Consider the following 27,850-nt stretch of genomic DNA (forward strand, 5'->3'; position numbering starts at 1 on the left):
ACTTTCGCAAGGCATTGTAAAAGATGTTCCCAATGTGATGTGTAATGGCTGCTCTCAGCTCTCTTGATCTCACTACAGAGATGTGTGTGATTATAACTGACACATCTGCAGGTTCTTTCCAGAAAATCTTTCCAGAATGCACTTTCTTTGTGTAAAAATTACACATTTATTTTTCTAAATCTTCTTCCACTCTCACCAGTTTTCTAAAAAGGGTGCCATAAAAAGGAGAACTAAGGTGTGATGAGGCCATGCAAGAAATGTATTAATATAATAAATGCCATAATAAATGCCAGACTTAATAAATTCCCCCTAATATACTGTTAATGAGGAGTGATATAACCACTTCAAATGTGGGCACAGAGGAGTGCTCAGTCATACTGTAGCGAAGTACAAAGGGCTCTACTAATGAGAAGCCTGTAAGTCAGTTTTATAAATAGTAAACAACCAACCCTTCTTATTCTAGTTAACAGTAGACTGTACCTGAACATTAAAGATACCCATCTAAGGTAAAGTATTTGGCCAAATACTCTCTCCTGACTCCTCCAAACACATGTACATTCGACTTGATTATGTATGTATGTGTTTCTATGGGGATAAGTGAGAAAGCTGCTGCCAAACATCTATGGCAGTTGCTTTTGCACCTCGATAGCCTGAAGATCCAGTGTTGTAAAAAAAAGAAAATCCTCATTCCCTGCAACCTCTATATCTGCACCCATGTACAACAGGAAAGACTGGAAACAATTTCAACATATAAAACATGCATCATTGCTTCTCTTATTTCTGACTTTGTGCCTTGAAAGTATTGCGGATTGTGAATCAAATTTTCTAGATTAAATATCAGTAACAATTTGCAATGAACTGCATGTAAAGTAGTGAAATGTAAAATGTTGGCCATATTATTCTTAGAAACACTGTAACAGTTAGATTTGGCAAAGTAGACATCACTGGTTTCTAACACCTGGAACTTTCGAACCAATTTCCAATCAAAAGGGAATTCTGAAAAAACATGCCATTTTTTCTCAGTAACATGTCTGCATCCTGAAATGAACATCCTGGACAGGTCTTCGGATCACAGACATATTGCAGCTTAGATCATATCACATATCTTGGAGGAATAGAGTATTCCCCTTCTATATATAGAAAACACCAGGGAGGAGCTGGCAAGTCTTGGCTTAGGGCATTCACTGTTCAGCAACCATCTGCACGACAGCCTGGCCTGCACATCAAAGAAACCTCACCACAGTAAATTCTTTCTTTTTCATATAAACCCAAACATATATTTCATTAACGTGTTTATATACAGTATAGCAATAAGTATAAAAAGAAGCCAAGTGCTTGTATTAAAAATGCATCTAGCCACAGAAACAGCTATTAAATAGGAAGGTGTCAGAGTATGCGCTTTTCCAAATATGTACGTTGATTTTTCGAAATGCACCATAATTTAATGATTATGACCAATTATGAACTCACATTTTAGCGTGATTTATAATATTATATCTGAACTGTTCATAAGAAATTACAATGAGATATTATTGTATGACAGATATTACATTAGATACATTATTGAAGGGGTTATCCAAGGACTATTTACTTTTTTACTTTGAGTCTAGGAACTAACAGGCAGGTAGTTGCTAACTACCTGCCTGTTGTGCTCATCGCCAATCTCTGCAGCCACAGAGTGGTCACGTCAACAGAGCAGCGGCTTCTCTTCAGCCCTGCCTGCCAACGTTATGCCGGGGAGCTCGCTGTCAATCAGCTTGACATCGGCAGTCAAACCCCGTTGACAGAGCAGCCCAAATGGTAGTTGTCTCTGATACCTTACATATTAAGCCCATAGTAAAAAAAAGTCATGGACAACTCCTTTAAAGGGAATATGTCAGCAGGGTTTTGCTATGTAATCTGAAGACAGTATGCTGTAGGGGTTAAAACACAGATTTCAGTGATGCCTCTCTTTTCAAGCTCCATGCTGCTGTTTACTTGCAATGATTGTTTTAGCATCAGGAGCTTATCACTGCTCAGACTAAAGTCTGGTAGTCAGATACCCCTTCCTGTGATAAGCAACTCAGTGTCTACAGACATTGTGTATAGAGAGCCTGCTGTGGGAGGGGTTAGCTTCCTCAGCTCTGCTACATTGCTAAATGTAAACTAAGTGATACATTGTTAAATTCAGGCTCTCAGATGAGGTAGCAAAAACCTGCTGACCGATTCTCTAAACTCTACAAGCTAGTAAAAGAAAGTTAAATTCGAGGAGATATTTGTTTGCCTATTTTTGTTTCCTTTTTCACATTGCAGTTGTGGGTGGAGTTAAGGTTTTCCAGATGTTTGTAGCTTATTTCTCATTTGAGAACTTTTGAAAATTTGAAAAGTTTTTCACAAATGAACTCCAGTCATTCCCTATAGGGAATGTATGTACAATTTGTTTGGTTCAATCGAATGTGTCCTTTGGCGCTAAAAAAACGTAAAGACAAAATTAACCCTTTCCCGACAGTATAGGCATGGCGCACCGATCGCACAGCCTCACGCTTAGCGCCACGGCTATCATTCGTGGGTGTCAGCTCTGTCTGTCTCTGTCTGAGTCCTGGTCATTGCAGTAATGTTGCTCTTCCACCAGGGGGAGAGATTTTACGTCTGATGGTACTAAAGGAGTTCACCTGACCAGGTATCACAAGTCACACACTACACTTCACACTCCAGTCCACCAGGGGGAGCCTTGCTTCTATCTATTAGGGCACTCCTCACACAGGGGTAAAACTGGTGGGTTGGATAGGAAGTCAGTGAGAAGCTACCTGGGTTTGACCCAGGGAGGACCTGTCAGGCAGACAGGGGGAGAAGGAGGAACATCTGAGCTGCAGACAGAGGGTCCCTGTCAGGGGTGGGATCCTGACAGAGGCCAAGCACGAGATAGAACATTACGGAGCTGCGCCTGCACCCACTGCGGCAGCATCCTAAGAAAGGACAGGAAAGGAATTGTATTGTGGAGAGTGAGAAACGAAGTCACAGCACAAGGAGATAATACTGGGAGGAGTTCTGCCCCAAGATCGGCAGCCTCCTGAGGCGCGTGGCCGGTGGCCGGAACACCGAGGGAGTAATTGACTCTACGTATTACTTCAGAGACCGGCAGGACAGTCAATTCCAAGTTGGTTGCCCAACCTTAATACCTAAGAAGACACGGAGGCAAATTGTGGGAGAGGGGCATCACTAGGGTCCCTATAAATAAGCTCCAGGCCTACCCCATCATACGGGTTGTCCTATCCATACCATCTGGGGGACAGAGAAAGAGAAAATCAGAAACATCCACGAAAGTTGTGAGGACTATCCCGTGGTGCTCAGCAGGGAGGTACTACAACACACAGGCGCTAGTAAGAAGGCTACTGATTTCCACCTGGATAAGGGAACTCTGGATGTGCCTTCGGACCGGCCGGACACTGCCTGCCCTGTGAATGGTACTCTGGACTGTGGACGCTGAAGTCTTCAGTAAAAGGTAAAGAGACTGCAACCTTTGTGTCCTCGTTATTCACTGCACCTTACATCATCCAGCATCACCACCTACACATCCGGGAAGCCCTGGGGACATACTTCGCCTGTGGGAAGGTATATCATCTAGCTGCCATTCCATCACCCCAGCGGGCCCCTAAGCAGCGTCGGTCACCCTGACCGAGTACCACAGGTGGCGTCACGAATACCAGACAAACTACACCTTTAATTGGGCGCCGGCCACGGACCGGGTTGGGCCACTGTGACATCCCCAGAATCAAGAGGGACCCGGTACCGAGTACCCCATTGCCCTTAACGTGGGGGCGCTCCAAATCTTGGCATCACGAACAGGATTTACTTAAGCCTGAAAAATCAGGTCATGTGTGCCAAAGAACTGTGTCAGAACTGTATTGGAACTGTGATTTGCTTAAAGACTGTGTGCTGCCATTTGCCGCCAAAAATTCCTGCCAAAACCGCCGGCTTTACCGCGCTACGAGGAGCGCAGGAGGAGAAGGGCACGGATTTGTGGGTGTGAACAAACTGAGAAGCGCGAAAAATAATGGCCGCCCAGTCCAAGTATCTCTGTATCTTGGGGACGTGTCCGTTAGCGGCTGAGATCCGCCTCCTGATTCTCTATGGAGGGCGGAGACCAAGGAGACGGGGCAGCCCCCGAAAGAGAGCGCGGGAGGAAAATGAGGAGGAGGAAGGGACCAACATGGCGACCCCCAGGCGTCCACGTGGGAACGCTCCGGCCCAACACGGGCCCCCATCGGAGAAGGAGGCCTCCGGTTCACCATCGCAGAGGGGGGTGACCTTTCCGGAGTCTTCCATGGAGGGGCCCGACGGCCAGCCTCTGGGCAGCTGGTTGACCATGGCCGAGTCCCGGCAGCTGGTTTCCTGTTGGAGAAACGCTCACAAGGGTACGCGGCCTGCATCGCTGATGGCTACGGCATTCCCATCTGCAGAGTGGACCAGCAGCGGTGAAGTTTGTCCCCATGCAGGCACCAGACCTGGCCGTGCCTCCAGGATTCTCCTGTCTCCCACGTCCATTCCGTCGCCTGCTGCGGCTGTGGAGGATCCGACTGCATCACTGCCCGGTCATGGGTCGCGAGAATCGGACCTTAGGGTCCTGCCTTGGACGGAGTACCGGCGGCACCTGACAGCGGAGTGGAAGGAGGAAGCTGGACGTGGGGTTCGGGCCGGTCTGCAGGACGACCTCCCACCAAAATGGGGTGTTGTCGTGACCTTCCATCCCCAGGAGGGAAGGGGGTTCATCCAGGAGATCAGGCTGCCGGTGAGGGTGCACATCACCCGAGGTGAGGTGGAGCCCTGCTACGGAGAGGATGATGCTGACCGTGACTTACAGTCCGGGGATGCCATAACTTATACCCGGTGGCAAAGAGGAAATGGTTGGTGGGCTCAGGACGTCCAGCTGTGTGCAGCTCTCCTAGCGGCGGCTGCGGACCGGGAAACTGAACCCGTCGCGGAGACGACAACTGTGACTCCCGCTGCTCACAACCAAGTGGCTCGGGCCCCTGGAGTGACCCTGGATTCCACCCTTTCCTGGACGAGAGGGGTGGTGTGCAAGGTAAAGCTGCTACAGCTACTTAAATAAACCTCGGAGCCATGACTATGTAAATAGTTAACTGTTTGTTTTTCCTGTTTTCTGCTGCTAAAACCCGTAGGGGTTTGCGAGTCCTCTAGAGAGCCATAGATAGATGGTTGATAGACTTTGTACTTAGAGAAAGAAAAATTTTAAATTATTGTTATAGCATTGGTTGCATAGATAGATAATAACTGTTTTCAATTTGCTTTTGCACAATGTAAATATGTTCTTGTTTGTAACGTTCAAGTGTCCTCACCTCCCATAAAGGGAAGCATTGTTAAATTAATTTGTTCAAAGCATTTCCAAAAATTTTGTATGTCTTTTGCTAACATGTATTGTTGTTCTTCTTTTCCCAGTCCCGGAGTACTGGATTTAATGGGGGGGAGTGCAGCACCCCAAAGTCCTGGTCGTTGCAGTAATGTCGCTCTTCCACCAGGGGGAGTGATATTATGTCTGATGGTACTAAAGGAGTTCACCTGACCAGGTATCACAAGTCACACACTACACTTCACACTCCAGTCCACCAGGGGGAGCCTTGCTTCTATCTATTAGGGCACTCCTCACACAGGGGTAAAACTGGTGGGTTGGATAGGAAGTCAGTGAGAAGCTACCTGGGTTTGACCCAGAGAGGACCTGTCAGGCAGACAGGGGGAGAAGGAGGAACATCTGAGCTGCAGACAGAGGGTCCCTGTCAGGGGTAGGATCCTGACAGAGGCCAAGCACGAGATAGAACATTACGGAGCTGCGCCTGCACCCATTGTGGCAGCATCCTAAGAAAGGACAGGAAAGGAATTGTATTGTGGAGAGTGAGAAACGAAGTCACAGCACAAGGAGATAATACCAGGAGGAGTTCTGCCCCAAGATCGGAAGCCTCCTTCTGAGGCGCGTAGCCGGTGGCCGGAACACCGAGGGAGTAATTGACTCTACGTATTACTTCAGAGACCGTCAGGACAGTCAATTCCAAGTTGGTTGCCCGACCTTAATACCTGAGAAGACACTTAGGCAAATTGTGGGAGAGGGGCGTCACTACCGAGTACCCCATTGCCCTTAACGTGGGGGCACTCCAATGCCACTGTCAGTAGTAACAGCAGCATAGATGAGCATTGCATGGCCGTGGGGTCCTTCAGGATCCTGCAGGGTAGGTGGCTTTTGAGTGCCTGCTGAGAGCAGACGCTGACATGCCTCCTTCACTGCCTGTCAGATGCTGATGTGATACTTTGCAGTTTAGAAGCATTGCAGAGCATGAGATCAGCGATCTGACACTATATAGTGATGTCCCAGGATGGGACAATGTAAAAAAAATAAATAAATATTAAAACGTGTAAAAATATTATTTTTGAAAACCTAAATTAGGAAAAAAACTATATTTTCCAATGAATACATTTATATGTGTAAATAAAAAAATAAACAATAAAAGTACACATATTTGGTATTGCCATGTCGGTAACGACCTGCTTTATAAAACTGTCCCATGAGTTAACCCCTTCAATGAACAACGTTAAAAAATAAATAAAAAACAAGACTAAAAACAATGCTTTATCATCATACCGCTGAACATAAAGTGCACTAAAACGCGATTAAAAAGACAAATGTAAATAAAAATGGTACCACTGAAAACGTTATCTTGTCCTGCAAAAACCAAGCCATCATACAGCTCTATCAGCAGAAAAAGAAAAAAGTTATGGCTCTCAGAATAAAGCGATGCACAAGTAATCTTTTTTTCTATAAAATAGTTTTTATTGTGTAAAAGTGCCAAAACATGAAAAAAAATATAAATTGGGTATCGTTGTAATTGTACTGACCCGAAGAATAAAGCTGCCTTACCAATATTACCACACGTGGAATGGTATAAAAAATCAAACAAAAAACAATTCCTGAATTGCTGGTTTTTATTCATTCTGTCTCCCAAAAATCGGAATAGAAAGCGATCAAAAACGTCATGTGCCTGAAAATGGTACCAATAAAAACGTCAGCTTGCCCACAAAAAACAAGCTATAACATGACTGTCTGCTGAAATGTGGAAAAATTATAGCTCTCAAAATATGGTGATGCCAAAACTAGATTTGCAATAAAAAGGGTCTTTTACTGTGTGACAGCTGCCAAACATAAAAACCCGATATAATTCCGGTATCACTGTAATCGCACCGACCCAAAGAATAAAGTCGCCTAATCACTTATACCGCATGAGGAAAAGATAAATAAAACCAATTATTTACCTGCTGTTGATTTTTTCATTCTGCCTCCAAAATATCGCAGAAAGGCTAGGCGCACATTTATTTGGTGCTCTGCTCTGAGTGCTTACAACTGGATTTCCATGTAAATCTCTGAAATAAATGATTCAGATGGAACCCTCAACGAAAGCTTCCCTATAATTAGGCAGATGGAGGCACATATGTGGTATTGCCACGTTCAGTAGAAATTGTTGGACAAATTTTGGTGCCATTTTTACCCATTTTCCAGTATGAAAATGTAAAACTTGGGGCTAACACACAATGTTGGTGCAAAAAATGTAAATTATTTTATCCTCACTGCCCAATGTTATAAAAGTCTATGACACACCTGTGGTGTCAATATGATCACTGCACCCCTAGATGAATTCCTTGAGAGGTTTTAGTTTGCATAATGGGGTCACTTATGGGGGGTTCTGCTGTGTTGGCACCTCAGGCACTCTGCCAATATAACATGGCACCCTCAAACAAGTGCAGCATAAATCTGCACTGTAATGTGGTGCTACTTCCCTTCTGAGCTTTGCACTGTGCCTCAAAAGCAGTTTTTGATGACATATGGGGTATCGGTAAACTTAGGAGAAGTATCACAGCAAATGTTGGGGTCCATTTTCTCCTATTACCCTTGTGAAAATCCAAAATTTGAAGCTAAAAAAAAATTTGCAGGAAAAATGTGATTTTTTAATTTTCATGACTCTACGTTATAAACTTCTTTGAAGCACCTGATGCTCACCACACACCTAGATAAGTTCCTTAAGGGGTCTAGTTTCCACTAGTGTCACTTGTGGGGGGTTTCCGCTCTTTAGGCACATCAGGGGCTCTCCAAGCGCAACATGACATCCGCTAATTATTCCAGCTAATATTACATTCAAAAAGTGAAATGGCGCTCCTTCCCTTCCAAGCCCTGCTGTACACCCAAACAGTTGTTTTCCTCCACATGTTGGGTATCTGCACACTCAGGAGAAATTGTGCAACAAACTACATGGTCCATTTTCTTCTGTTACCCTTGCAAAAGTAAAAAAAATGGGTCTAAAGAAACATTTTTATGAAAGAAAAGTAAATGTTTATTTTTCCCTTCCACATACCAAAAATTCTTGTGAAGCACCTGAACGGTAAATAAACTTCTTGAATGTGGTTTTGAGCACCTTGAGGGGTGCAGTTTTTAGAATGGTGTCACTTTTGGGTATTTTCTGTCATTTAGGACCCTCAAAGTCACTTCAAATGTGAGGTGGTCCCTAAAAAATTGCTTTTGCTAATTTTGTTGTAAGAATGAGAAATCGCTGGTCAACTTTTAACCCTTATAACTTCATAACAAAAAATAATATGTTTCAAAAATTGTGCTGATGTAAAGTAGACATGGGGGAAATGTTATTTATTTACTATTTTTTGTGATATGACTCTCTGATTTAAGGGCATAAAGATTAAAAGTTTGAAAATTGCAAGACAAAAAGGAAACACGTTAAAAAACCTGTAAATCTGGGCAGAAGTTCTAAAGTAACATATGTCCTTTCAAGTGTCTTCTTTGACACTTCCCAGTGAGTACCATACAATAATGGAACAGACACAGAGTTAAAAACTCTGATTACCATCAATTAAGGGTGCTTAGTAAAAAGAGATTTATATAGCTCACAATAAAGTCAATTATAAGTCTATTTTCCTAAAGTCATAAAGCTTCCCCTTATAGATTTTATCATTTAACTACATGGCCGTAAAGAGAAGCAGATGGCTTGGCTCAGCTTATTTGAGATTGGATAAGAGTTTGCATATTACTCAGGACCAGTGCCACTTTTCCTCAAAGGCTACATCTGGTACTACAATCCAGCCCTATTTATTGTTAGCCAACTTTGCAATAGGTAATAAATAGGTAATAATCTTGCATCTATGTTATTTCTATGTATATATTTATATATACAGTATATAGTATTGTGTGCAAGACTAAAATGTAACCAGATTAACCCTTCAAAAGGAGTCTGTCAGTAGGATCAACCCTCCTAAGCTGTCTACATGGTCATGCAGGTCATAAGAAGCGGAATGAAATGATAACTTGATATCTGTGACATAGACCACCATTTAATCCTTGGCACTCAGGAGGAATTTGTTGCAAGGTTCAAAAGTAGATTTTTATTTTGGTGCATCCAGATCAACATATAAACGTTTTCGGTCTCGACAACTGAGACCTTCATCAGATATAGTTGTAAAAGCTGTAATGTATATACAAAAAAACAGGAGAAATGCTTTTAAACAAAGAATACTGTTGCACAAAAATACATGAGAAATAAATGACAAAGCATGCGATCCATACTGTATTATGAATTAAACAGTCTGCATATAAGTATAGGTGAAGGCATACAGCGCGGGTGGCGGAATAGGTGAGTCCGTCCTGGACCTGCGTGAAGCGTGAGTCCTGTTCAAGAAATGCTGAAGAGTGTACACATGTTAAGGTTTATGCTAAGTGGAAGAAGGGGCCAAAGCCGTGTCAGTTTACTCCTCAAAAGGGAGGCTTACTGGATTTATTCCTTGCAAACCTTAGAACCAAAGGGACTCAACAGGGACTACGACGTCTCGGCATATTTGCAATAGTGTACATGTGTATTGTTTTTACTGTGTGTTTTATAGCACCCGTTTGGGTGCACACTGTTAATGTAACACAATATTTGTTTTGTTTTATTAGTCTTTAATCTGTGCTCATTTCTGTCTTTTTCTACAGAATCGTTAAATGCACTCCTCGCACTGAGCACTGCACACGGTATAGTATGCACCACATGCCTTGATATAGAGGGTTAATTATTTCTCTATATACCCGGGGTCGAGACCGAAAACGTTTATATGTTGATCTGGATGCACCAAAATAAAAATCTACTTTTGAACCTTGCAACAAATTCCTCCTGAGTGCCAAGTATATTTCTAGCTACATTCACGGGTTGGATCCCCAACTTGAGCACCTCCCAAGAATCCCTGAGTGCCGTGGTCACCATTTTCCACCATTTAATCCTTGCTCACCGGACACTGATCTGCATAAGAATCTGGATTTATAAATTATTTTATATGAAAGAAGGAATCACCAGGGTGAGACCTCTAACTTGAAAGAGAACAGTAGAACTGAACTTTGTCTTCTTACAAACACATTTGCTCAAGCTCTGCTGTATTACAACACTGTAATGTGTTGAGATGGATGTTGAAATGCTAAGAGAAACTTGTAGTGTCAGTGATACAGTAATCACACACAGCTCTGTAATGAGATCAGGAGAGCAGATAGTGGTCATTACACATCACATTGGTAATGTCCCTTTTATTTATAGGGATCTCTGGTGGCAGATTCTCATGTAGATCATCGATTTCTCTAGAATAAGACATCAGATCATAGATATCCAGGTATAATTTTATTCAGGAATTATTATAGGAAGCTATGACCTACATATAGATTAAAAGTGTTGAGCCTACTGACAGATTCCCTTTAAATTGGAATATATTTTGGCTGTAGATAATGAAAAATGCACACGGCACTCAAGGTTCCTGTGAGGTGCTCAAGTCGGGTTTCCAGCCCCTCAATCCAATACTCAAAAAACACTTGGCACTCAAAAAATTATTTTGCAAGTTGATTATTCCATTTATTTGTGCATCCAGTTTAGAAATTTGAACGTTTTCGGTCCATACATCAGACCTTCATCAGAAATGCCTTTTTACAAACTGAAATACAGGTAGATAATACAACAAAATGAATGTCAATCTATAATAAATCACAATATACATGGTGCACAACTGAAGAACAATAGAATTATAATGATATGTTTCCAGACCAAATCCATCATGTGACAGACCGAGTGCACGCAACCGTGGTGGCTGGAGGAATTCCGGGTTGGTGGTCCGTGAGTTGTAAGTGCTTCCAATTATTGAGAGCTAGATAACAAGAGATAAAAAGACTGTGCAGCTGTACGTGCAGATCAGGAAAAGAACAAATGGCACAAAAAGTGGAAAGTTATGGCTTATGATGGTCAATCCTATTAGTGGACTACAGTTGTGGTAGAGGTACATGTTGCCTCAAAAGGATACTAGGTGGAGGACAAATCCGGGTGCTTGCACAATGTGTTGTGCTCTACAGTGGACCAGTGATAGCCTACAAAGCAAATGTGACAACATATCTAGGTTAACAGATGATGGTGTCTATGCTGACACGAACACTTGTCATATTCTAAATGCTGTATGTGACCCGCCTAGATGCTGAGTTGGTGGTCCTAGGCACATTAGGCGAAAAGAGAGGAGGTGAGAGATGAAAGGATAAGAAGAGAATATATATGTTTCTCTAAAGCCAAGTGGCATCCCCGTTTGCGATGTGAGTAAATAAATGCTATGCCGTAATTTATAACAGTGTGAGGAGGTCCTGAGAACAATAGTAGAATAATGTTACCTGGTACATTTAATGTGGACGGGTATATCAAGGCCCGAATAGGCCAATGCTGGGTGGCCCGGGACAAGGCAGAGAGGCTGACAGCCTGTAGTATATAAGGGAAAACATGTATGATAACCCCGATGCTATTCTACCAGTACTATATAGGTGTGGATAACGGATAATTACCAGGTTGCCTCACTTTGCCCGAAGATGTGCTGCTGGGTGAAGGCGCCAATCAGCTGCTATGGGTAGCGCTGGAGGGAGGTATAAGAGAAAAAAACCTTAAATATCCTGTGAAGGTATTGTTGGTGGTGGTGAAGAGCGCTGCCCCTAGTCGGTCCGTAGTTACCTTGAAGCGCCGGCTACGTGGCGTAAGGACTGAAAATCCCGGGCACCGCTGTGTAGTAGCGTTACTTCCGGGTATAAAAGCCCTATGTGATCGGGTCATGTGACCCGCCGCGTCATGTGACCGCGGTGTATCCAACTGCGCATGCGCGCATCTAATACTGAGAAAAAAAGCAGCGGTGACTGCTTAGGATGTGTGTAAGACTATTGCGCATGCGTTGGGGCTAAAAAAGCGGTGACTGCAGAGGATGTATGTTAGACTATTGCGCACACGCTGGGGCAGAAGGAACTGTACATAGTGGTTACCAGGGCGACATATGCCGTCCAGGTAAAAGCAAGGAGAATGAACATAGAAAGAATGAAAGAGAGTCTTGAATAAAATTGAGATAAGGAGTAAACAAGACAGAATAGCAGCGCCTATATAGTGCCGGATCCCTCTAGGTGCTTGTATACTCTACCATCTACGGTGCCATAGGTGACCACCAGTGCCACGTGAGTGCCGTGAGCCTATCGGTTCTAGGAAAAAGGGAAAGACATAATAAGATTAGACAGATTAATTAAAACAGCTATATACATATATTGCCATAATAAGGAATTGCATACATGTTGTAACTATACATAATTACAGGAATGCTGCCACTTCAAATTCCCTGTTAAGTCCCTTGGGCTCTAGGGTCTGTAAGGAAAAAATCCAGAACGCTTCCCTTCTTTTGAGTGTTTTTATACGATTCTGACCTCTTCTCTGGGGGTCTATCTGCTCTAAGACCTGAAATTGGAGTTGGGAGATGTTGTGATTTTTTTCATTGAAATGGTAGGGAAGTGGTAAATGCGTCTTTTTACACCGGATGGTAGATTTATGCTGGGACACTCTGTCCCGGATGGCTTGTGTGGTTTCCCCCACATATGCCAGGCCACAAGGGCATTTGATGACATAAATTACGTATGTGGATTCACAGGTGTAGAAACCTTTAATGGGCAGGGCTTTACCCGTTTGTGGATGGAAAACTGCAGGGCCTTTTTGAACATTGCTGCATTGTAGACAATTGAGGCATGGGAAGGTACCCTTTCTTTGTGTTTGAAGGAACATTTGTCTGGCCACGGTTGTCTCTGGACCTATGTCGGCTTTGATCAATCTGTCTTTCAAGTTCTTTGCGCGTCTAAAGCATGAAAGAAATGGAGACTTAAACTCAGGAATAAATGGATAACTTTTGGATAAAATATTCCAATGCCTCCTGATGGTGGATTGTACCAAGCCTGAAAAGGGGTGAAAAGTTGTGACAAAAGGAATTATTTTAGTAACACAATTGGGCCTCATCTGTGATGTATTAGATCTGGCCTGGGAGAGTATCCCCTGTGGGTAGCCCCTGTTCGAGAATTTCTGCTCCATTTCTGTTAATCTAGTCTCCTTTATGCTATCATCGGATACAATTCATTTTACCCTTTGAAACTGGGACTTGGGGATGGCTTTTTTTGTTGAGGAAGGGTGACAACTACTGAAATGAAGTAGGCCGTTACGGTCTGTGGGTTTTATATACAGGTCAATGGCAAGAGAACCATCCCTCTCCTTGTAAACCATAGTGTCCAGGAAGCTGATACGCTTGGTATCATGTTGTATAGTAAATTTTAATTCTGGCCATATGTTATTTATGTGGTTATCAAATGCCACAAGTGACTCCATTGGTCCCTCCCATATACAAAAAATGTCATCAATGTATCTCCGCCAGATTTTGCAATGACTGATGAACAGAGGGTGGGAGAACACGTAGTCCATTTCGAAGGCTGCCATATAGGCCACTGCGAAAGGAGGCGCAACGTTAGAGCCCATGGCTGTGCCCTGTTGTTGAACATAAAAGGAGTCCTGGAACATGAAATAGTTCTCTTTTAAGACAAGATCTAAAAGGTCAGCGCAAAGATGACGTATTTTGAAATCCACTCTGGCTTCACTTAGAAGCCTGTCTGTGGCCTGTAGCCCCTTCTCGTGGGTTATGGACGTGTATAAGCCATTTACATCCCAGGCAATCAAAAGGCATGTTTGGGATAGCGGGCCCACGGATTTGATAGTGTTGATGAAATCATTAGTATCAAGTAGGAAGGACTGCGTGGTCTTAATTAAAGGTGTAAGAATTTTTTCTAACACAATGGCCAGTGGTGACAGGACTGAATCTGTTAGGGACACAATAGGTCGACCTGGTGGTTTGGTCAGTCTCTTGTGTATCTTAGGTAAGATATAGAAGATAGGGGTGATAGGATCTGTTTTGGTAAGAAAATCCCTCATTTTGCTATCAATGGTGCCTGCTTGTAGGTGTACCTCCAGAACCTGTTTGATTTCAAACAGGTTCTGGAGGTACACCTACAAGCAGGCACCAGGCACCATTATCACCCCTATCTTCTATATCTTACCTAAGATACACAAGAGACTGACCAAACCACCAGGTCGACCTATTGTGTCCCTAACAGATTCAGTCAAGTCACCACTGGCCATTGTGTTAGAAAAAATTCTTACACCTTTAATTAAGACCACGCAGTCCTTCCTACTTGATACTAATGATTTCATCAACACTATCAAATCCGTGGGCCCGCTATCCCAAACATGCCTTTTGATTACCTGGGATGTAAATAGCTTATACACGTCCATAACCCACGAGAAGGGGCTACAGGCCACAGACAGGCTTCTAAGTGAAGCCAGAGTGGATTTCAAAATACGTCATCTTTGAGCTGACCTTTTAGATCTTGTCTTAAAAGAGAACTATTTCATGTTCCAGGACTCCTTTTATGTTCAACAACAGGGCACAGCCATGGGCTCTAACGTTGCGCCTCCTTTCGCAGTGGCCTATATGGCAGCCTTCGAAATGGACTACGTGTTCTCCCACCCTCTGTTCATCAGTCATTGCAAAATCTGGCGGAGATACATTGATGACATTTTTTGTATATGGGAGGGACCAATGGAGTCACTTGTGGCATTTGATAACCACATAAATAACATATGGCCAGAATTAAAATTTACTATACAACATGATACCAAGCGTATCAGCTTCCTGGACACTATGGTTTACAAGGAGAGGGATGGTTCTCTTGCCATTGACCTGTATATAAAACCCACAGACCGTAACGGCCTACTTCATTTCAGTAGTTGTCACCCTTCCTCAACAAAAAAAGCCATCCCCAAGTCCCAGTTTCAAAGGGTAAAACGAATTGTATCCGATGATAGCATAAAGGAGACTAGATTAACAGAAATGGAGCAGAAATTCTCGAACAGGGGCTACCCACAGGGGATACTCTCCCAGGCCAGATCTAATACATCACAGATGAGGCCCAATTGTGTTACTAAAATAATTCCTTTTGTCACAACTTTTCACCCCTTTTCAGGCTTGGTACAATCCACCATCAGGAGGCATTGGAATATTTTATCCAAAAGTTATCCATTTATTCCTGAGTTTAAGTCTCCATTTCTTTCATGCTTTAGACGCGCAAAGAACTTGAAAGACAGATTGATCAAAGCCGACATAGGTCCAGAGACAACCGTGGCCAGACAAATGTTCCTTCAAACACAAAGAAAGGGTACCTTCCCATGCCTCAATTGTCTACAATGCAGCAATGTTCAAAAAGGCCCTGCAGTTTTCCATCCACAAACGGGTAAAGCCCTGCCCATTAAAGGTTTCTACACCTGTGAATCCACATACGTAATTTATGTCATCAAATGCCCTTGTGGCCTGGCATATGTGGGGGAAACCACACAAGCCATCCGGGACAGAGTGTCCCAGCATAAATCTACCATCCGGTGTAAAAAGACGCATTTACCACTTCCCTACCATTTCAATGAAAAAAATCACAACATCTCCCAACTCCAATTTCAGGTCTTAGAGCAGATAGACCCCCAGAGAAGAGGTCAGAATCGTATAAAAACACTCAAAAGAAGGGAAGCGTTCTGGATTTTTTCCTTACAGACCCTAGAGCCCAAGGGACTTAACAGGGAATTTGAAGTGGCAGCATTCCTGTAATTATGTATAGTTACAACATGTATGCAATTCCTTATTATGGCAATATATGTATATAGCTGTTTTAATTAATCTGTCTAATCTTATTATGTCTTTCCCTTTTTCCTAGAACCGATAGGCTCACGGCACTCACGTGGCACTGGTGGTCACCTATGGCACCGTAGATGGTAGAGTATACAAGCACCTAGAGGGATCCGGCACTATATAGGCGCTGCTATTCTGTCTTGTTTACTCCTTATCTCAATTTTATTCAAGACTCTCTTTCATTCTTTCTATGTTCATTCTCCTTGCTTTTACCTGGACGGCATATGTCGCCCTGGTAACCACTATGTACAGTTCCTTCTGCCCCAGCGTGTGCGCAATAGTCTAACATACATCCTCTGCAGTCACCGCTTTTTTAGCCCCAACGCATGCGCAATAGTCTTACACACATCCTAAGCAGTCACCGCTGCTTTTTTTCTCAGTATTAGATGCGCGCATGCGCAGTTGGATACACCGCGGTCACATGACGCGGCGGGTCACATGACCCGATCACATAGGGCTTTTATACCCGGAAGTAACGCTACTACACAGCGGTGCCCGGGATTTTCAGTCCTTACGCCACGTAGCCGGCGCTTCAAGGTAACTACGGACCGACTAGGGGCAGCGCTCTTCACCACCACCAACAATACCTTCACAGGATATTTAAGGTTTTTTTCTCTTATACCTCCCTCCAGCGCTACCCATAGCAGCTGATTGGCGCCTTCACCCAGCAGCACATCTTCGGGCAAAGTGAGGCAACCTGGTAATTATCCGTTATCCACACCTATATAGTACTGGTAGAATAGCATCGGGGTTATCATACATGTTTTCCCTTATATACTACAGGCTGTCAGCCTCTCTGCCTTGTCCCGGGCCACCCAGCATTGGCCTATTCGGGCCTTGATATACCCGTCCACATTAAATGTACCAGGTAACATTATTCTACTATTGTTCTCAGGACCTCCTCACACTGTTATAAATTACGGCATAGCATTTATTTACTCACATCGCAAACGGGGATGCCACTTGGCTTTAGAGAAACATATATATTCTCTTCTTATCCTTTCATCTCTCACCTCCTCTCTTTTCGCCTAATGTGCCTAGGACCACCAACTCAGCATCTAGGCGGGTCACATACAGCATTTAGAATATGACAAGTGTTCGTGTCAGCATAGACACCATCATCTGTTAACCTAGATATGTTGTCACATTTGCTTTGTAGGCTATCACTGGTCCACTGTAGAGCACAACACATTGTGCAAGCACCCGGATTTGTCCTCCACCTAGTATCCTTTTGAGGCAACATGTACCTCTACCACAACTATAGTCCACTAATAGGATTGACCATCATAAGCCATAACTTTCCACTTTTTGTGCCATTTGTTCTTTTCCTGATCTGCACGTACAGCTGCACAGTCTTTTTATCTCTTGTTATCTAGCTCTCAATAATTGGAAGCACTTACAACTCACGGACCACCAACCCGGAATTCCTCCAGCCACCACGGTTGCGTGCACTCAGTCTGTCACATGATGGATTTGGTCTGGAAACATATCATTATAATTCTATTGTTCTTCAGTTGTGCACCATGTATATTGTGATTTATTGTAGATTGACATTCATTTTGTTGTATTATCTACCTGTATTTCAGTTTGTAAAAAGGCATTTCTGATGAAGGTCTGATGTATGGACCGAAAACGTTCAAATTTCTAAACTGGATGCACAAATAAATGGAATAATCAACTTGCAAAATAATTTTTTGAGTGCCAAGTGTTTTTTGAGTATTATATTTTGGCTGTATCCATGTGGATATTGGTTAAATAAGTGCTCCCAATGAATCTATTGAATCTGTGTATATATGCATGGAAGGTAGTGTGTGTGTGTTGACATAATCACCTACAGCCATTTTCTCTGGAATCCATTGCTGTTCTGCTCCTCTTCTCAGTGATGTCTCTGGGTCACACTGTGCTCTGTGTGACCTGGAAGTGGCTTTTACAATGTAAACTAGTGGGACAACAGAACAAGGCTCCATAGGCTTACATTATATAAGAGACTTCTGGCTCACGCAAGAGCATAGAGTGATCCGGAGTCTGCAGAGCAGTGATGACACTGAGAAGAGGAGCAGAACAGCTATAGATATGAGAGAATACAGCAATAGGTGAGTGAATTAACATATACACACTACAGTGCATGCAGATATACACAGATTCAGTAAAAATAAAAAAATCTTCATGGGAGGACATCTTTTAAGTGCAAACAATTATTCCATTCATCTTCTACAAAAATGTGTATTGTTTGAGCATTACATCAGAAATGAAGGGAAGACTTGGTGCTCAAAACAAGTGTATGCTGCTAGACATATAAATTGGGTAGCACTTTTAGAAAACACAAGACTAACAATCTCTTTGAAAGTCTTGATTGCAGCAGCTAGAATCTGGTATAGAGACAGGGAAAATGACAGTTGGAATATGGTGAAAGAAGTGAAAACAGCAAGAAGCTGATGATGTGTATGTGAAATGCTCAGAAGCATTCGCAGCTTTGATGAGATGTCAGAAATGCATTCTGAGATGGATAGGTATGTGCCGCGTGACTGACCGGTGTAGTTTGCTGGATTACCGACAATTTAGTAGATGAGATGCTCACTTGGCTATGTCATAATAGATTAGTTTTGCCTTTGTCTTTTTTTTCATGTTACGAAGATTTTTTACCTTCTTTGAATTGATCTAAAACAGTAAAAAGATAAGAAATAAAAAACAATAAGCAATCAGTAGCATAAAACTATAACAAACAAATCTTTAAAAAAATATAGAAAATCATTGCAAAATCTTAGAAATTCAATTCAATTATTCTTCCAGCTAGAACAACGTCATTGTAAACTTGTTCATTGTTTGAATTCACCTGGACTTCCACATTTCATCTCTATTAGTTATTATTTATAATTGAATAATAATTGATCATAATTGTAACTAATCAGTCATTACAATAAATCCCTTAAAATGAAGACAGCATATGCACACAACAGTCTCCTAATGACTCATATGCGAGTCCGGTACCCCCAAATAAATATATGAACCAGGGTGCAAGAAGAAAAATCACACCCAAATGTTGCCACTTTTTTAGGTGTTTCTGGATTTTGGGAGCAGGATTTTTTACATCCCAAACTTTCTGTGGGAAATGATGGCAAGAATGTAGAGTAAGATTCATATTCAGTAGATTTCATTAGTGGGAGATAGTGATGAGCGAGTGTGCTTGTTACTCGAGTTTTCCAAGCATGCTCGGGTGTTCTCTGAGTATCTTGGGCGTGCTCATAGATTATGTTTGAGTCCCCACAGCTGCATGATTTGTGGCTGCTGGACAGCCTGAATACATGTGGGGATTCCCTAAAAGCACGCAATCCCACATGTATTCAGGCTGTCTAAAAGCTGCAAATCATGCAGCTGCGGGGACTCAATATTCTACTAGCACGTCCAAGATACTTAGAGAACACCCGAGCATGCTCTGAAAACTTGAGTAACGAGCACACTCGCTCATCACTAGTGGTAGACAGTGACTTGTTGCCTGGAGCCACAAAGTGCAGAGCATAGCATAGTAAACTCTGACACCCATTGGGGTCAGCATCCAGGAAATATATTTCTTCTGCTATTTTGTTCATATTTTGAGCAACAGCCTAATGTAAAGTAACACATTATAGCCTTTTAATAATCTACGAGATTAAAGAATAAATGAAAGAACCTGATCTCTACAGCTACTGCTGCATATATTGGTCAATGTGAAATTACTCTTGCATTTACTATACAGTTACTGTATATTGCACTTGAAATATCAGACTTCCTTTCACCATCACTGCACAGTTAATTTCAGGATATGTAAGAACTGCTTGCCCCTATAAATACACACCACCAGTATTTATGTACCATAGTGTAATTTTGCTGCTCTGCATAGATGGCAGAAACTTTGCACAGCCATGCTAGTGAGATCTGTTTCTCGACACCTCCAAAAATCATTATACTACCATTACTTTTGTTGTTTTTTTCTTCATTTCACCAACGGATAGGTATCAATAATGTTTTTTCCCAATGTGTAGCAAAATATTTACTGGTCATCTTCTGCTGCTCTCAGTGCTGCTCTGGTCCTCTTCTGAACCATGTGAATGGCTGGATTACTGCACTGTTTGCTGGGCTGACCAGAATACACTTCTCAATGTAAATCTATGAGACTCAGAACAAGACTCTCATGGACTTACTTTACACTGTTAGCATTGACTTCTGGTCAGTCAAAGCTGTGGTCAAGCGATGGAAAAAGTGGGTCAGAGCAGCGCCGGAACAGAAGACGACTTCCACCGGTAAGTATTTTACTACACAAAGAGAACATACGTTACCGATACCTATCCGGTAGTCACCGGTAGTCAAATTTAAAAAACAAACAAACCTGGAGTGGTACTTTAAGCTGTGTAGATAATCAGGTCAGCACTTTTTTGAATGTTTGCTGATGGAGGCACTTTGGTTTTCACAACTTTCTCCAGTTGATCATAAAGAGATGTGTGTTTCGACCGTTAGGTAACTCAATGGCATTGCTTATAATTAATAGAAAACTAAAATTTGCTCCATCGCTCAAACCATTCAATAAGTAATTTATGACCTGCTAGATATTTATCAGAATTGAGAGTTATCTTCTGTATTATTTTACAGCGGTGCTCGGTGCTCATAATAATCTAGGCAGATCGGGATAATGAAATCTCCCAGTTTAGGAAATATCACAGCTTTGCTTTAATGTTAAGCTAAAGTATCTGAGTGCAGATCAAATAGTTAGATACAGCAGTTATCAAATAATGTCATTTTCTGCATACTCCCATGCATTTAATACTGTGCTCTAGATTGCTCTGTGGGTATACAGAAAGGCGGCATGGCACTAACAGATGAGATCTGGATCCAGAATACACTGAAAATCCAGCAGTTCCCTGAAGGGTGGTTGACATTGTCATATTTATTAGGATAAAGTAGGTGCATCACAGCTGAGTTTTATGACTCATTTTGAACACTCAATAAAAATAGTCATCACTGCTATAAATTAAATGGAGAACTGACTACTTGAAAAGCGTCAGTAGACCTTTCTGTGCTATATATTTTTTCATTAACCTTTACATATATTGAAACTCTGAATTTTGTTCCTCTCTTCCCTTGAGCCTCTTGTTATAGATCTCCTAGACAAGGGTACCATCATTACTCTATATTACTTTCCCAATGGCAGTTTCAGAATGATGAATTCTGCATTGTTAATCAGGACTTTGATGATCCGAAGACCAACAAAATAAGCATTGTGAAAATTAGCTATTAAACTAGATTGAGGCCATTTCCGAGACAGGATGGCATGAAAAGGACATGTACGATGTACAGGTGAAAATTTACTGGAGAGGAAAAAGATGATGAAATGCTCAAAAAAAGGAGGAAAATGATTAGTATGGCCTGCTAATGTAGAGTAAAGTGCTGGTGGTTAATGAGATTTTGTGCACACTGAATCTTTCGTAACAATTTAAATGTCATGCCACCGAATACAATCCTGAGGCTGAGCTCTTAGATCTTTATAAGGACTGCATATAACTTGTATGAAGATTATTCAGCTGATGAAGTGCATACTGCAAGTGTATTAAAGGCACTGTAAACCCATAATTTTGCATTCCCATTTGTATTTGCTTCCAGCCACTGTATATAGAGATGAAAGCATAAAATAGTAGTGTATTGCTCTGTACAGAGCTGCTAGTACAGTGCTAAATTGCATACAGCTACAAATGAATCATCCTAAAAAAGAATATATTTACTGATAATTTGTACATACACGGTTACAAAGTGCATCCAACAAGCTATTCAGCAGCCTCCATAATATTTTACATGTTGATGTTGTTGTTTTTTCTTAAAAACGTATTCACTTCAAAATGTCTCTTTATAAGGATCGGAAATATTTCATTTTTAATATATAAAGCTCCATACATTTTGCTTTTGTGCAAAGCCATATGCAAAACCACTCATTAACACTGATTTATGCAGCATCTACTAGCTAGTGAAGAAATCTGTCCATGATAAGCTCCTAAACATCCCATGTTATTGCTCTATTCCATATGAAGGGTAGAGGGCATCTGGAATTCTCCAATACAAAACACTGGTCATAATATTTCTATATTACAAAAAATATATACATTTTAATATTAATCTACCCAAAATCTTGGAACTACACTCCTCAACATTAAAATTATAACACCGCAAAAGGAAAAGTCATGGAATTAAGATAATCACTGGATCGATAAACATGATCTGCAAATAGAGAAAATTTTCAAAACATGTCGATTTACTAAGTATTGAGTATGAGTGCCACACACAGAAATACAGGTGCTTCTGACAAAATTAGAATATCATCAAAAAGTTAATTTATTTCAATTCTTCAATACGAAAAGTGAAGCTCATATATTATATACAGTCATTACAAACAGAGTGATCTATTTCGAGTGTTTATTTCTGTTAATGTTGATGATTATGGCTTACAGTCAATGAAGACCCAAAAGTCATTATCTCAGTAAATTAGAATACTTTATAACACAAGCTTGAAATATTATTTTAAAATCTGAAACAAGCTACATTGTCAAACAGTGTCTACTAAAACCATCAGAAGGTGTTTGCGTAACATCAGTTTACGAACCAGATGTCCACCTACAGGTGTGCTACTGACCTCATGTCATATCACCATTGTCAAAGGCTGTCATGGTGCAAAACAAGACAGTAATGGAGGCTGGAATTGAGGTCTTTTCAGAGATGATTCACACTTTTGTCACACACACTTTTGTATGTGACATAATGATCGCTAGGGATTGATCTGAAGACCTTGTGGGCAATGCCACAAGGGGCTTTATGAAGTAACGTGGAAGTGTTCGAGGAGCTTTTTTGAACAAGATAACGTATGCTATGCATGCTGCTGTGAGCAGTCTGCATGTCTTATACATGCTACCATAGCCTGCAGCATCTCTAGACTTGTCTTCCATCAAGCACATCTGGAACATCATTGGTTGTTAATTGCAATGGAAGCTGCCAGCAACAAATCTTGGCGATTTCCATGAGAAAGTTGATTCAGCATGGCAGAACCTCCATCAACCATCAATAATTTAATTGTTTGCATGCCAAAGTGTGTAAGTCTGTGTATTTCTGTGCATTGCACACATAATAGATACTGAATGAACTGAGATGTTTTGAAAGCTTAGCTTCCAATTTTTCTTCATTTGCATGTCATTAACATGTAAATTGATCCTGTGATTGTCTTAATTTCATGACTTTTCCATATTGCTGTTATAATTTCAATGTTGAAGAGTGTATTTAGACATGAAAAAAGGAACATTATACAGTATAGCACACTTTACAGACTTAATATAACAGTTAATATAGTATAGTATACTTTACTGTCAGTTATGTATATATACAGTATATACCTGACACCATACCCAGATTATTATTTTACTTTACTGAACATTTACATATAGGACTGTATTGCTGCACTAAGCACACCACTTTTATTCTTCTAATCTTTTTTATGTCTTGTATTTTATTATTTAAAGCAATTTCCTTACTGTTTATTTATAAGTCTGCTTAATTTCATACAGTTCAGTACAGAGTGTATAGTGTGTGCCTACATTTTGGAATAGGATTTAGCGCAATTCAGTTCTGTAGAGCAGGACAGATTATAGTGCAGGTTTATTAAAACTGGCTACATTTTAGCTGTTATAAACTTATACTAAGGCAATAGAGATTCACCAGACATTCTCAATTCGAGTAAGGCATGATTGTATTATTCGTGAAAATAGGCATATAAACAAGTTGTGAAATGTGCCACAAAGTTACGACGATTTAACCCATCCAAAGTCTATCACAATGGCGCTGTAAAAGAGACAAGATATGAGAGTTGTACAACAGAAAAACAGAACACCGTATAGTATATTTCCCAGGTGACATGTAACCTGTAAGACATTTTAACACAATATAAACAATATATAGAAGCAAAGTACTGCAAGGGAATGGGCATCATAGTTAGAGTAATAGAGTGGCTTAGGCCAGGTTCACATTGCGTTAACAGGAGCCCGTTCAACACATGCATTAACGGGCTGCTGTTAACGCAAGTGCCGATATGTCGTCACGCTAGCACAGATAGAGCTAGCAGATACTCTATCTGCGCTAGCAGTGACGGACCCGGAAATGCTGCAGCCCGTGTCCCAGGGTCCGTTACTCAATGACGGCACATCGCTAGCGCACGCCCATTGTGGGCGTGCGCTAGCGATGCGCTCGACATTGGACTCAATGGCGGCATTAATGGACTGCCTTACACCGCTTTATGCCGCGGTGTTACGTAGTCCGTCTAACGGACGCCAGTAACGTAATGTGAACCCAGCCTTACAGTGCAAAAAGAAACTCAAAACAAGGGATTATGCATCCATAGGGGAATTAATGTGGGAGATGGCTAATGTAACAATGGGGAACCCATAGAAGTAAAGAATACAAAAACACACATAGTGCTTACTTGATTGCTGAGATTAAAGAAAACACATTCAGATATAGTCACCATTTCAATGAGACTTACAATGGAAACTGCAAAGGAAAGACAATAATGTAAGATGCGAGCAGTAAGTGTAAACTCAATGCTATAATATGGTAAGACTTATGACCGGCAGAGATACCTGAGTGGTCTAAGCTTCATGTGGCACTCCCTTGCATATGCGTGCTGTTTGCTGTAAGGTCCCATAGGTAGAATGGCGTACTTAAAAAACGGAATTACGTCATGATGGCACCGCCCACCAGAAATGACGTGATACTCGGGTACCAGAAAGACAGGCACATGTATTGAGTGGTTGTCATTGGAGCGGGGACGCTTTCATTGATAAGGGGAAGATACGGTATGCAGTAGATTTCTGCACATACATGGTCACTATACAAGTGTGGAGATGCATGGAGGAAGTTGTTTGTATGCAATCAAACTGTAAAGACTTTAAAAAGAGGAATGCCTCGTGGGGAGGACAAATCAAATACATGTTATCTATTATGGATGGATGTTGAGAGGCACAATTATCAGAACACCAATGAACACTTTTTTCACTGACGTGTTGGATAATCTCGCTGACGTATAGAGGGCCACAGGGGCATTTGATGATGTAGACAACAAAATTTGAATCACATATAAAATAAATCTTAATGGGGTAGGACTTCCCCGTCCAAGGATGTGTAATGTTTTCCAATTTTGTGATTTCTTTGTCTCAATTGTGCTGCATGTTGAAACATCAACATATCGAAAAACATTACACATACTAGGACAGGGATGTCCTATCCCATTAGGGATTATTTTACATGCAATTCAAATTTTGTGGTCTATGTCATCAAATGCCCGTGCAGCCTTCCATATGTTTGCAAGACTACCCAACATGTCAGGGAACCATATTGCTAGCCATAAGTCAAACATCCATTGCTGCAAAACATGGCTACCACTACCAGATCATTTTGCTAGTGCCAGACACTTCATCCCAATTACGCTTCCAAGTTATTGAGCAGGTCCCCAGACCTGGACGAGGTGGCAATCACATCAGCTCCTTAAGCATAGGGAAGCTTACTGGCTACTCACCCTTCAAACCTTGGTCCCCAAGGGCCTGAACAGAGAGATTCACTGACTACTCTAACAAAAATCTGTTTCCCTCCCTGCAGACACACATTTTTACACTACTCGCTAGGTAAGTTTCCATTGGTGTACTGATAATTGTGCCTCTTATAATCCATCCCAATACTCCACATTCTCCATCATGGATAACAAATAGTTGGTTATCTCCCCAAGAATTCCTATATTTCCAGTATTTACAGTTTGATTGCATATAAACAAACTTAGTCCATGCATGTCCACTCCTGTACTATGATCATGTATGTGAAGATTTCACTTTTCTCATGGCAACCCATAAGTTTTATTCACGCAGGCGCAACTACTGCATACCATGTATTCCCCTTATCAATGAGAGTGTCCCCTCTACCATAACAACCACTCAATGCATGAGCATGTCCTTCCGGTAGTAGATACCATGGCACCTTGTCGGTAACATTACTTCCGGTGGGCGGTGTCATCATAATGCACTTCCGGTCTGGTGGCACATGCCAGTTTTTAAGTATGCCATTCTACCCATGGGACCTCACAGCAAACAGCATGTATCATGGTATTGAGTTCATGGTATTGAGTTACAGCTCACATCTTACTTTATTGTCTTTCCTTTGCAGTTTCCATTATACTGTAAATCCCATTGAATTGGTGACTGTATCTGAATGTGTTTCCTTTAATCTCAGCAATCAAGCAAGCACTAAGTGTGCTTTTTATTCTTTACTTCTATGGGTTCCCCATCAGTACACAAGCCATCTCCCACATTACCTCACCCTGTTTTGAGTTTCTTTTTGCACATGTTTGTGCGACGGCACCTTATTACTCTAACTATGAAGCCCATTGCCTTGCAGCTCTTTTTATTACTATTATTATTATTTATATAGCACCATTGATTCCATGGTGCTGTACATGAGAAGGGGTTACATACATACAAATTACAGATATCACTTAAAGTAAGCAAACTAGCAATTACAGACTGATACCGAGGGGTGACGACCCTGCCCTTGCGGGCTTACATTCTACAGGATAGTGGGGATGGAGACAATAGGTTGAGGGTTGCAGGAGCTCCTGTGCTGGTGAGGCGGTAGCTTCGGTAGTGGTGACGAGGCAGCAGGGTCAGTGCAGGCTGTAGGCTTTCCTGAAGAGGTGGACTTTCAGGTTCCATCTGAAGGATCCAAATGTGGTTGATAGTCGGATGTGTTGGGGCAAAGAATTCCAGAGGATGGGGGATATTCGGGAGAAGTCTTGGAGGCGGTTGGTTGAGGAGCGAATAAGTGTGGAGGAAAGAAGGAGGTCTTGGGAGGACCGGAAATTACGTGAGGGAAGATATCGGGAGATTAGTTCAGAGATATATGGAGGAGACAGGTTATTGATGGCTTTGTAGGTCAGTATTAGTAATTTGCAGAGGGGGGAAGCAGAGGAGTAGTGAGGAGAGAGATTAATTAGTCGGGCAGCAGAGTTAAGGATGGACTGTAGAGGTGCAAGGGTGTTAGCAGGGAGGCCACAGAAAAGGATGTTGCAGTAGTCAAGGTGGGAGATTATGAGGGCATGCACAAGCATTTTAGTAGATTGAAGGTTGAGGATAGGTCGGATTCTGGAGATATTTTTGAGCTGGAGGCGACTGGAGGTGGAAAGAGCTTGGATTTGCAGTTTGAAGGACAGGGTAGAGTCAAGGGTTACTCCGCGGCAGCGGACTTCCGGTATGGGGGAAAGGTAGATAGGTCAGGTAATAAGATCTATGAGATGAAGGAAAGATGATGAGTTCATATTTGTCCACATTGAGTTTGAGGAAGCGAGAGGAGAAGCAGGAGATATGGCTGATAGACACTCCGGGATTCTGGGCAGCAGGGAGGTGACATCTGGGCCAGAAAGGTAGATCTGAGTGTCATCAGCATAAAGGTGGTACTGGAATCCATGAGACTTTATGAGTTGTCCCAGGCCAAGTGTATAGATTGAGAAGAGTAGGGGTCCTAGAACAGAGCCTTGGGGGACTCCAACAGAGAGAGAGGGTGGGATGAGGAGGTAGTGTGGTAGTGGGAGATGCTGAATGTGAGGTTGGAAAGGTATTAGGAGATCCAGGACAGGATGAGGTCTTTGATGCCAAAGGAGGAGATGATCTGTAGTAGGAGGCAGTGGTCA

General features: G+C 41.9%; 1 long non-coding RNA gene across 2 annotated transcripts in view; it reads right to left on the reverse strand.

Moving 5' to 3' along the window:
• The window catches only part of LOC143810018 (uncharacterized), a 95,674-nt gene that overhangs the window by 55,276 nt on the left and 12,548 nt on the right, over positions 1-27,850 (reverse strand). Inside the window, exon 3 of one of the 2 annotated variants that reach the window (XR_013222602.1) lies at positions 18,695-18,774. This is a non-coding gene — a long non-coding RNA (uncharacterized LOC143810018). Of the gene's footprint in view, positions 1-18,646; positions 18,775-27,850 lie in introns of both variants that reach the window. The other variant, XR_013222601.1, reaches the window with a different exon arrangement.

The sequence above is a fragment of the Ranitomeya variabilis genome, chromosome 2 (genome assembly GCF_051348905.1).
Source record: "Ranitomeya variabilis isolate aRanVar5 chromosome 2, aRanVar5.hap1, whole genome shotgun sequence".
In the NCBI taxonomy this organism is placed as follows: domain Eukaryota; kingdom Metazoa; phylum Chordata; class Amphibia; order Anura; family Dendrobatidae; genus Ranitomeya; species Ranitomeya variabilis.